We start from the raw sequence: 10,736 nt of genomic DNA, 5'->3' as shown, positions 1-10,736 counted from the left end.
ACGTACGTACGTACGTACGTACGTACGTTACGTACGTACGTAAGTACGTAGTAGTTAGTTACGTACTTAGTTATTAGTTAGTAGTGTGTGTGTGTGTGTGTGTGTGTGTGTGTGTGTGTGTGTGTGTGTGTGTGTGTGTGTGTGTGTATATATATATATATATAGACACACACACACACTGTGGTATTCAGAAAGGTAATTGTGGTGTAATATATAGGCACACAATGTCTGGTCACATTCTCAAGTCACTGTACAGTTTTATAAAAGAAAGAGCCAAAGATTATAAAAATGGCAATACTTTGAAAAATGAAGTATTGGACATATTGATACCAGAAATACCTAAAAAACAGCAATGGTAGTCTGAAATAATGAAAATGAAGTTAAAGACAACTTCAAGATAAAATGCCAAATTATTGACATGGTACGAGAAGAGAGTCTTTAAGTTTGATGTTATAAACAGGAAGATATTGAAGTCATGATGAAGAACATAGAAGTTCAAGAGCATTTACCAATAATAAATGTAAGTAAAAAAAGTCATTTTTACTAATAATGTCATAAAATGCAATTGTTAATATTGTAAGAAGTTTGTGATATTTTACATTTTTAAATTTCATACATGTGCCCTAATTACTTATTACTTCATGCTTTACAACAAAGTTCTGTAAATTCATTGTAGTTAAAGTCTTTGAAGTTCAGCAAGAAGTAAATACTTTTGATTAAGGAACTTCATTTTGCATTCCAAAAAATTAATACCGCATTTTGATCATAACTATGAAAAGTGCTTCCATTTGTTTACAATATAAGCTATATTTTTTAACAACAATCATATGCCTTACTATAGAGCTTTTATAAATAAGACTTCAACAATGTGAGCAAAGGAAAGTAAATATTAGGTCATCAAGAAATTCAAGTCGATTTCTTTAGATGAAAAAACCCGAAACCTTTATATGTATCAAAACAAAACTTTTATCAAATGAAATAGTCTCCAATCTTATCGATTATGCTTTTCATCTTACAATCAGGTTGTTAATGCCCTGATTAAAAAAATCATTTGGCTTTGAAGCAAAACACATGTTGATGTCCTCTTTAACACCTTCCACACTTGCATACATTTTCACATTAAGATGGTGTTGCAGCAAACCAAAAAAGATGGTAATCTGATGGTGCCATATCTGGAGAATATGGTGAGTGGGGAAGAACTTCAAAACCCAACTCCATACTCTTGTGTTTCATCTAACATGCATTGTCGTGAAGGAGGAAAACGCCTTTCAGATTGACGAGTGAAGAGCATTTCCAATGAAGGGCTTGATATAAGTGCTCCAGAAGCTGACTATAGATCTCTGCATTGACAGTTTGCTGTGGATTGTGGAGTTCGAAATGAATTACTCCTTTTATGTCCCACCAAATACAAAACATCACTTTCTGCAGATGGAGTCCAGGTTTTGGGGTCAGAAGTGGTTTTTGTCCAGGACTGAGCCATTGTTATTGGCATTTAAGATTTGCATACAGAATCCATTTTTCATCACCGGTGACAATTCTGTCCAAAAATTGTTCACGCGCATAACGAGCTGGAAGAGATGAAGCAACGTTCATACGTTGGAAATGATGATCACCGGAGAATTCATAAGGCACCCAAACACCTTCGTTATGGAGTTTTCCCATATTCCTTAGATGTTTACGTACTGTTTCATGAGAGACATGCAATTTCAGGGCCATTTCACAAGTGTGTTGCCTTGGGCTAGACTCAACAAGAGTCTTCAGAGCAGCAATATCAATTCCAACATGTCGGCCCCTGCCTTCACAGTTTTTAAGACTAAAGTCACCTGAACAAAATTTGCTGAACTATCGTTGACACTTACGAACATTCAAAACATTTCCATAAACTTCTTTGATATTCTTTGTGGCTATAGAGGTATTGTTTCCCTTCTTGTATTCAAACAGCATTACATACCAAATGTGTGTCTCGTTGTGTGCCATCACTATAAGGGATTAGAGTATACTAAATTTTACACATAATATAGGCTACACTAACGTGATGTTTAGGCAGTTCAGTTAACTATTATACGTGATGTACGTATTTTGGGGGGTGGTTAATGAAAGTGTTCCAAAACGAGACTTTAATTTCCTGATGACCTAATACATTTGAAAATGATACTTCATGACAGTCAGTAGCAATAGCACAACATTTAAAAATTGACACCAATTCTACTTTAAACTACAAATAATCTGCCAATAGTCTACAAGCATACAGTACAGGGCAAAGTCTCTCAATGAAATAATTAACATTTTGGAAAATGTTACTAAGTCTCCGATATTAGTAGACATTTGTTCCATGTCAGTGTTCTACTTCAAATTACACCTCCAGAAACTTTGTTGCTATTTAAATATCAATCTCTACTATTGTGAAAAGTTCAAAACAGTCTCTACAGCACAGACCTCTATTTTACTGAATAAAAAACAAAAGTCAGCACCATGAGATTTAAAGGATGGATTAAAGTGCTTAGCAATTTTCAGGAAAAAGCAAATATCTTATTAGAATACATGCTTAATATAATTTATCTTCTTAGCATAACACCTAAGTATTGAGGATATTTTCTTTCATAAGCAAAATAAGAACCAATAATAAAACGTAGTTCAGTATAGAAACTTTAAAAGCAATATTTGTCATAAGTTTAAAAATACTTTGAACTGATTGGAATGTTTAATACATGTATTGAAGAATCAAAAGCTACTTTAAAAAATCCACTCACCTAAAAAAGCATGATTTCTCTATGCTGAAGTAAAGTAGGAGAAAAGCCTGAAAAGGGAGTAGATGAATAAGGAAAAGTAGTCTATATACAAGTATATAAGATAGATAGAAGCAATAAATTACTAAAAAATTTTTAATTCAGAATTTCAGAAACTACAATGTGATTATCTTAATTCCTTTTCCAGTTTGACACAGTGGGCATCTGGGCACTTTAACTTTCAAGTTTTTCCTCAAATTAGATCTGTAAGGCCAACAATAAAACATTTTCTAACTATTATATTATAAGCATTTCTGTAAAACAACAACAGGTCAAATGTGAAAAAAAATGGATAATTTATAGTGAATATACTTCAAACTAAAAAATATATAAAAACTTCTTACACAACAGATTTTGTATGAGTGGGTCTTAATGTCAGATAAACAAACAAAAAAAAAGCAATAAATTAGTAAGAGGGAGAACTTGACACCAGCCTGAGTAGTTGATGGTTGATTGTTCAGGGCTATCTGTGCTAAGCAACTGGTGAAAAATAATAAAGTAAAATACTACAAAGGCTAAAAAAGAAAACTAGCTAAAAACCAAACAATGCCCCAAAGTGGGTAAAACTTAAATTGAATAAAAAAGGCCAATGGCCTGTAAAAATTGAAAAACACAATCAAGTTGGACAGTGTAGAGAAGCCTCATCATCTGTGCATAGAACCTAGAATTCCTGACTGATGGTATATGCACCCCATCCCTGAAGCAAGACATTCATGAAGACATAGAACTCTGGACAAGGTGGCAGTAGAGGAACCCATATCTTAGTAGTGTCTCAACTTAACAACCCCGCGAGATTGAAGAATGATCCCGATTAAGGAAACTGGGGAATCTAGTGAATTGATGTTTATGATCCCTTGGTTGCATAAAGACCATTAAAAGGATCTCTTGTGCATTCGCCCCAAAGGCACAATGGATTCAAGTGATGCCCACATTCCCAGAAAAGAAAGAACCATCCTTGCAGTGGGAGGAGTGGCGAGTAAGAGTCGGGCTTCCTGTTCCATAGCGTGGAGCCAGATGGCAGTCAGCTGAGCCCAACTAAGAGATGAAATGAATAATAAAAAAATACCCAAACTGATAACATGCTGAATTGGAGCAAGAACAGTATGTCTCAGCCTTGAAAATGAAGCCTGCCTTTATTGTTTCAGAAAGTAGAATCAGGATGTGATGTTCTGACAATTGACGAGATGATGCCAGCAGTTACCAATCATCAATGGATTGTTGTGTGCACAGTGCAATGGAATGGAGGCAACGAGACAAAAACTTGTACGATACGACAGAACTCATGTCAAGCCGATGCAAGTCAGAAGGTAAAAACCCAAAACTGCAGTACTTGACCTTTGTGCAGAAAAATCACTAACAGTACTGGGACATCACCACTATGGCAATGTGCACATAGGAGCTCACTACAACAAACTTGGATATCCACAATCCCAGTAAAAAAATTTTAACTCAGATTGAGGAATGAGTAACTTGTGAACCTTGGAGAATCTGGGCATTGACATAGATGAGAAAGATCGAGGATAGGACACCAATCTCCTATTTTCGTAGGCCCAACAGCTGACAGGAATAAAATCTCAAAAGAACTAACATGACTCTCTCACTACCCCCAGACCAACCAAACTCTGACAGCCCTAGAATTAAGTTCCAAATCCCAAGTATTTGCGAGGGACAGAAACCCTACAAGTCGGGTGGATAATAGTGATGAAAATTTGAACTGAATGACTAATCCTGACTCAAGGACCTGTAGTGATCATAGATCCATGGTTAAAGTTATCACACATACAGAAATTCCCACACACCTTGAAGGCATACAATAATCACCAATGCCACTGGCGGCAATCTCACCGAGCAGCAGAACTCTTGAATATAGACAGAATCTATTCTGGGTACAAATGTACAGAGGGGCTGATATTGGGGATTGGGACCCAAGAATAGGGGTGGAGCTATGACATTCTGTTAGGTGCCTATGAAATTCAAGATGCCAACAACAACAGGGATGAATGTAGAAGCCAACAATTAAACCAACATGCATGCTAATAATGGTTCCAGCTCATCATCAATGAAGGGACAAACTACACCTTCGAGCCTCAAAATTCAAGGAGCAGATGTATTATTTGAGAGTCAGAAAATGCTTCCACCTGGTGGTGGTAGGCTAAGTCATGAAGTTCCGACAACCATGTCAGATAAGGCATAACTGTCCCTTCATGTAACTGAGAAGTAACCCTCCCAGCATGAACCACAATGTCCGTGGATAGAGAGAAAACTCAAAATTTCCTCCCAGACCTTTCAGCCATCAAGTAAGGTGCAGGCTCAAAAGCAAATAGGGAAAGACCCAAAACAGAAGGGGGACTAATAAGCCAACAGACTTAAAAAAGGTGCAGAAAAAGGCAAATCTTCATTCACTCCAGAATGTCAAGGATCACCCTCAATTGCAACCTCAGAGCCCCCTGGAGAAACAACATAGAACCAAATACATATCTCCATCTCACTACGAATAAGACCACTGACAGTCTCAACCGAGAGAGACTCTTCACCCAGGAATTCATACCATAAATCAAGTTACCAATCGAAATTCTTTTATTTTTTTTTAGAGAAATCAACTAGGTAATACAGAGAACATTAAAAGTATCTCTGAACAATCTAGTACTGGGAAACCCATTAGTGATGCTTTGTCGCTAAAAAGTGATAACATTATCTGAATGAGATGCTTATATACAGTACCAGAATAGAGGGCACAATGATGTAGATGGAGAGACAAATATCACCAAGGGCAATTAAGTGGGGTATAAAAGACTGAAGCAAGGGACAAAACAACAACAACAAACAAATGCTTAGACGGGCAAACGAAAAAATCCTGGCAGTCGAGTAATAGCTGTAACTGTGGGAGGAGGTAAGTACATTTTAGAAGTTTATCATTTTATTATGTATGAAAAAAACTGGTGAAACAAATATCACAAAGGGATTTCATACCTTGTGACACTGCTTTCATTAAGCATTTTCTTGTAGTGTTAATCTATTTCAAACATAAACTGTAAAGTAATTATTATTTTTTATTCCTAAGTCATGTATAAAAGTACCAGGGTTGGGGCTCTACTATTATTAATTTGTCACAAACCAATGTACTTTCATGAAATATATATAAAATTTCACTATAATCAACAAAGTGCATACCATTAATCGATTATTATCACCTATATATAAAGGATACAATGATCAAAGATTATGGTTGCTTATTTTTTTTACATTTTCATAATTGAAGATGTAGTAATAGCAAGCTCATTTTCTGATTAAGGGCAAATTTTCTAAGGTTAATGGTAAGAGGTTCTAGTATTCTAAGGTGGAATTCTTCCTGGGAATGGAGAATGACAGAAGAAATTAGAGGTAGAGCACAGTATTATATTTATTACAACAGTAGATGGTAATACTACTTGTATTTTAGCATTGACAGTTTTATTTAACTGCTGGATCTTCTGAAGGTTGAAGCAATATACCCCTGGTTGCATCTCAGAAATAATATAATATTTATTATGACAGTGGATGGTAATACTACTTGTATTTTAGCATTGACAGTTTTATTTAACTGCTGGATCTTCTGATGGTTAAAGCAATATACCCCTGGTTGCATCTCAGAAATAATGAACTCGTATATCACTAGCAAGATATTCAATAGATGTTGCTTGCTTTAAATTTGAACAGAGCCCTTCTAAGAATGTTTTAAAGACACAATTTAACCAAACTTAAGGATATAACCATTTGACAATTTTCTTAATAATCGGGTATAAAATAGTTCCCAAGTAGGATCTGAATAAAATAACACTTTTCTTTCGAATGTCAAGAATAATCAATTTTTGAGTATGATTTATTCTATTCAATAGTAACAATGGAAAAAATTATCTTAAGTATTTGTTTAATGTTCCCAATTTCTGCCTCAAAAAGGTTTTGATTTTCTGGTATCATAAAGGCTCTGTATAAAAGTTTTCACTAGATTTTCTTTAAAAATTGAAGGAGCAAAACTTTCAAAATATGAATAGTATACTGAAGGTGGGATGATGACACACCTTAGTGGTAAGTAGGCCCTGGTTATTTAAAATATGAACATGTAAGAACATTGGTATGGTTTGTTTTGAATTTTGTGCAAAGCTATATAAGGGCTGTCTGCACTACCCGTCCCTAATTTAACAATGAAAGAATAGATGGAAGGCAGCTCTTGGGCTACTCTTTTACCAACAAATAGTGGGATTGACCATAACATTACAATGCTCCCATGACTGAAAGGGCAAATATGTTTGGTGGGATGGGGATTCAAACCCACGATCCTCAGATTGCAAGTCGAGCTCCCTAACTACCTAGCCATGTCAAGCCCAAACATCTAAGAACATGAGTTTGTCATTCTGTTGATTTTCAATGGTAAAACTTGTTAAATTTTTACCATTTAAAAACTAGAGAAATTCGTTAACCAACTCAGTATTTTAATACACAATTGACATGTTGTCAACATACCTCCAGTAAAACACAAATTCAAAACATTCAGGACAAGACTGTAACCATACTTTTCAAGAAAGTATGGAAAAAGGTTAGCAAGATCAGGGGCAAGGCACATAGCCACTCCATCAATTTATTCATAGATACATGTCCATCCTTACCTTCAGTTCTTTTTCTTTCTTGTCCTTGGAATCTTGTTTGTTGCTTGACAAACAGAAAATCTCACAATATATTACTCAGATATCCATTGCATTGAACTACAGATTATTAGGTAAACATGATGTATTCAGTTATTCACTGGTGCAAGTTCAACTGTTTCTACAAAGATTCATGGATAACAAATAGTGACATATTTTTGGAAATCCTTATATGTGCCACACTGTTAGTTACTGTCAGTAAAACATTGTATTTCAATCTTTTTTCTTTTGATTTTTTCCAAAGCTTATCTCCAAATTACTGATATTATACATTGCCATCCTTAACTGTCATTGGTGATATTCTACCCTTCTCTTGGAGATATTGCCTGTTAACAACCCCTGCCCAAGCTTTTCTAATTATCATAACACCATGTGCTATTATAGGCAATGCTTACTGATCTATATTTAGTTTTATAACAAATCAAAACAAAACTACTGAAGTTATTATTTCATATTATTATTAATTGGATAAACATCACTGGACACAATAAAAATTGCTGAATTCACTAAAGCAGAGGGTTGTTATAAATGGAGTTCAGTCAAACTAGACTAATGTCACAAGTAGGGTACCTCAGGGCTCAGTGTTAGAACCTTTGTTCTTTTATAAATTACATCGATGACATAGATGAAGGAATAATCAATAAATTACTTAAATTTGCTGATACTATTAAAGTATTGGGTTTTTCTGGCTGTGAGAAGAATGCTGCTGCTTTACAAAAATATTTAGATCATTTGGTAAGTTGGATGAATAAATGGCAGACAGCTTTTAATTATAATAGATGCAAGACAATGCATGTGAGATATCATAATTAGAGTTTAAAAATATATATAGTTTTAATGGGAATAACTTTTAGTGTTATTGATGAAAAGGATCTTGATGTTCTGGTTGGTCAGTCTCTTAAGCCATCAAAACAGTGTGCTGTTGCTAGTGGTAGGGCAAATAGGATTTTAGGCTGTATGTACAAAATATTGAATACTGTTACGTATCTGCTTGTTTGGCAATTTCCGGTATAAATTCTTTCCAAGGAGCTTCAGTGATACAAGTCCTTTCTTAATTAAACCAGTTTATTTTTCCCTCGATACAACTTTGTAAAACACAGAATTTCCAATCAGTATGTTAAACTTAACTTCTTTTATAACCACATGCTATAATCACAGCGATTCACACACTTTACTTACGGTGCCTACTGTTCGCTTGATGGAATTATCTATCTCTTCAATCTATCTGCCTATCTATATATATTGCTGGCTTTATTTGCCTGGCTTATATACTAAAAAAGAAGGCCCTGGCAAATACTTTGATATTCGCAAGGTTCCTCGATAATTCGAGAAACTAGCGCACATACTCCCAGCATCATGTGACTTCCACTGTCATAACAATACAAATCTAAAAACGGTTATTTCATTATACAGATCACTGATTAGGCCACATCAGAAATACTGTGTTCCATATTGAGCACCTTAGCTTAGAAAGTACACTGAATTGTTGGAAAGGGTTCAGGGGAGGATTACTAGGATGATAGGAAAGGTGGTAATACAAGGAGAGGTTAATATCTCTGAAACTGTTTTTCTCTTTAAAAAAAAGTTAGTGGGGATCTAATTAAGATGTACAAGATCCTTAAGGAAAGTAATAATGATAGTGTTGATATGTCATCCTTTTTCATACATAATGGTGAGAATGGTAGCACTAGGTAACACAAATATAAATTTTGGCAGAATAGGAAACATCTTCAGCCAAGACAGTTTTATTTTTATAACAGAATAGTTGCTTGGCCTTTGGATCTCCAGATGTGGTGGAAGCAGTAAATATTAAGCAAATTTAAGGGAAAGCTTTATAAATATTTAAATGATAAGGGCTGGCTTTGAGTTGATAAAAATTAAATTAATTGTAAATAGGCAATCAAATCAACACAATATAACAATAATGAAATTAACATAAACCAAAACATTCACATTGAGACTTAAAAAAAAAGAACAACGAAAAATTGAAAAAATCTGTCCATTACCAGTCCTTGTCATTACTGTTAAGTCATAATAGAAAATGCCTGTGGTCACAGCTCCCAAAAGCATTGGGGATATTGCATCTATCAGACATGATCCACCACAGATGTTGAACTAGTTAGCAGTAACAAAGAATCAATTTGGGGTTAAGAGTTAAGTGCTTAAACCCACAATGTCTCAACTCCGACTGCCTTTCACTCTTTGAAGCCAGTTACCCCAATCTTTAGTAGAGAGAACAGCCCAGATGGACCAATAGGTCCTTTTTTTGTTATTAAATGTTATATGTTATTAATGCACTAAACTTTGTAAGATAAAAATAAGTTATTTAAAGGAAGCATTCTATCTCTAAATAGTAATATTTTAAGGAAGGCGAGATGAAACCATGTCCAGAGTACATGAACTCTGTTTAGGCAGGAACCTAACTACTACTTATATAATTTATTACGAATGTTTAAATACTCTATTACAATTAATGGTAAATACAAAGATCAGCGCAGGCAAAAATGTTTATGCATAAGATGCTCATATTGATGTCCTATATGCATCATAATTAATCTGTACAGGACTTTATGGCACTAATAATTATTTTTTTGTGATCTAGAAGAGGACCAGAAGAGGCGGAATTTGATATTGAAAGAAGTGACAAAGGCATCAATAACTGGCATGTCCAAATGGGAACCTAAAAACAAACAAATAAAAATGGCCATAAGCCATGGTGATAGAGTTCTGGAGTCAAAGAGGACAAGGAATTTGAAAGTGGGAATGTGATCACATGGTTTCGTATGCCTCGAGGAGGAGGAAAAATCAAATAATCTCCAGTATGAGAGTTATGCAATAAGAAACGGTAAGAATCAAAAAACATAGAAGTAAAGTAAAGAAAAAACTTAGTAATCAAATCCACAAAGAGATTTGGATAAGAAACATTGTCCTTAACAGGTAAAGAAACAAGAAAGTATCAAAGAACCCACAACACAATGAATTATGGCAGTAATATCTTCCTGGCCACAGACTATATAACAGTAGTTTTAGAAACATCTCCAGATCCTTGAAGAAGGTAGTAGTTATCATCACTTGAAAATTCATGGTTGTCATAGCAAATCTCCAGATCAAAATTAAAGCTAAAAGAAACAAAAAGGGAAACCAAAGAGACTTAACCCTGTGAAAAGGCAGTGCAAACTTCATACAATTTTTTAAGTTCAGCTTGAGGACTGAGATTATAACCATTTTGTGCTTGTTATAATTTTCATGCTATAACTTTTAAATTAGTATG

The 10,736-nt window shown here is 34.7% G+C and overlaps 1 protein-coding gene across 4 annotated transcripts in view; it reads right to left on the bottom strand.

Moving 5' to 3' along the window:
* LOC106463318 overlaps positions 1-10,736 on the bottom strand; it is a 136,528-nt gene that overhangs the window by 111,881 nt on the left and 13,911 nt on the right. For 3 of the 4 annotated variants that reach the window (XR_002611466.1, XR_002611464.1, XM_022390796.1), the window contains exon 2: positions 2,751-2,797. The exons of the other annotated variant lie outside the window; for it this stretch is intronic. The gene's annotated coding sequence lies outside the window, so the exon portion shown is untranslated. The remainder of the gene's footprint in view (positions 1-2,750; positions 2,798-10,736) is intronic. 4 annotated transcript variants of the gene reach the window in all.

The sequence above is a fragment of the Limulus polyphemus genome, unplaced genomic scaffold, assembly GCF_000517525.1.
Source record: "Limulus polyphemus unplaced genomic scaffold, Limulus_polyphemus-2.1.2 Scaffold1377, whole genome shotgun sequence".
Classification (NCBI taxonomy): Eukaryota; Metazoa; Arthropoda; class Merostomata; order Xiphosura; family Limulidae; genus Limulus; species Limulus polyphemus.
The sequence above is the reverse complement of the archived record's forward strand: the minus strand, read 5'-3'. Positions and strand labels throughout refer to the sequence as shown.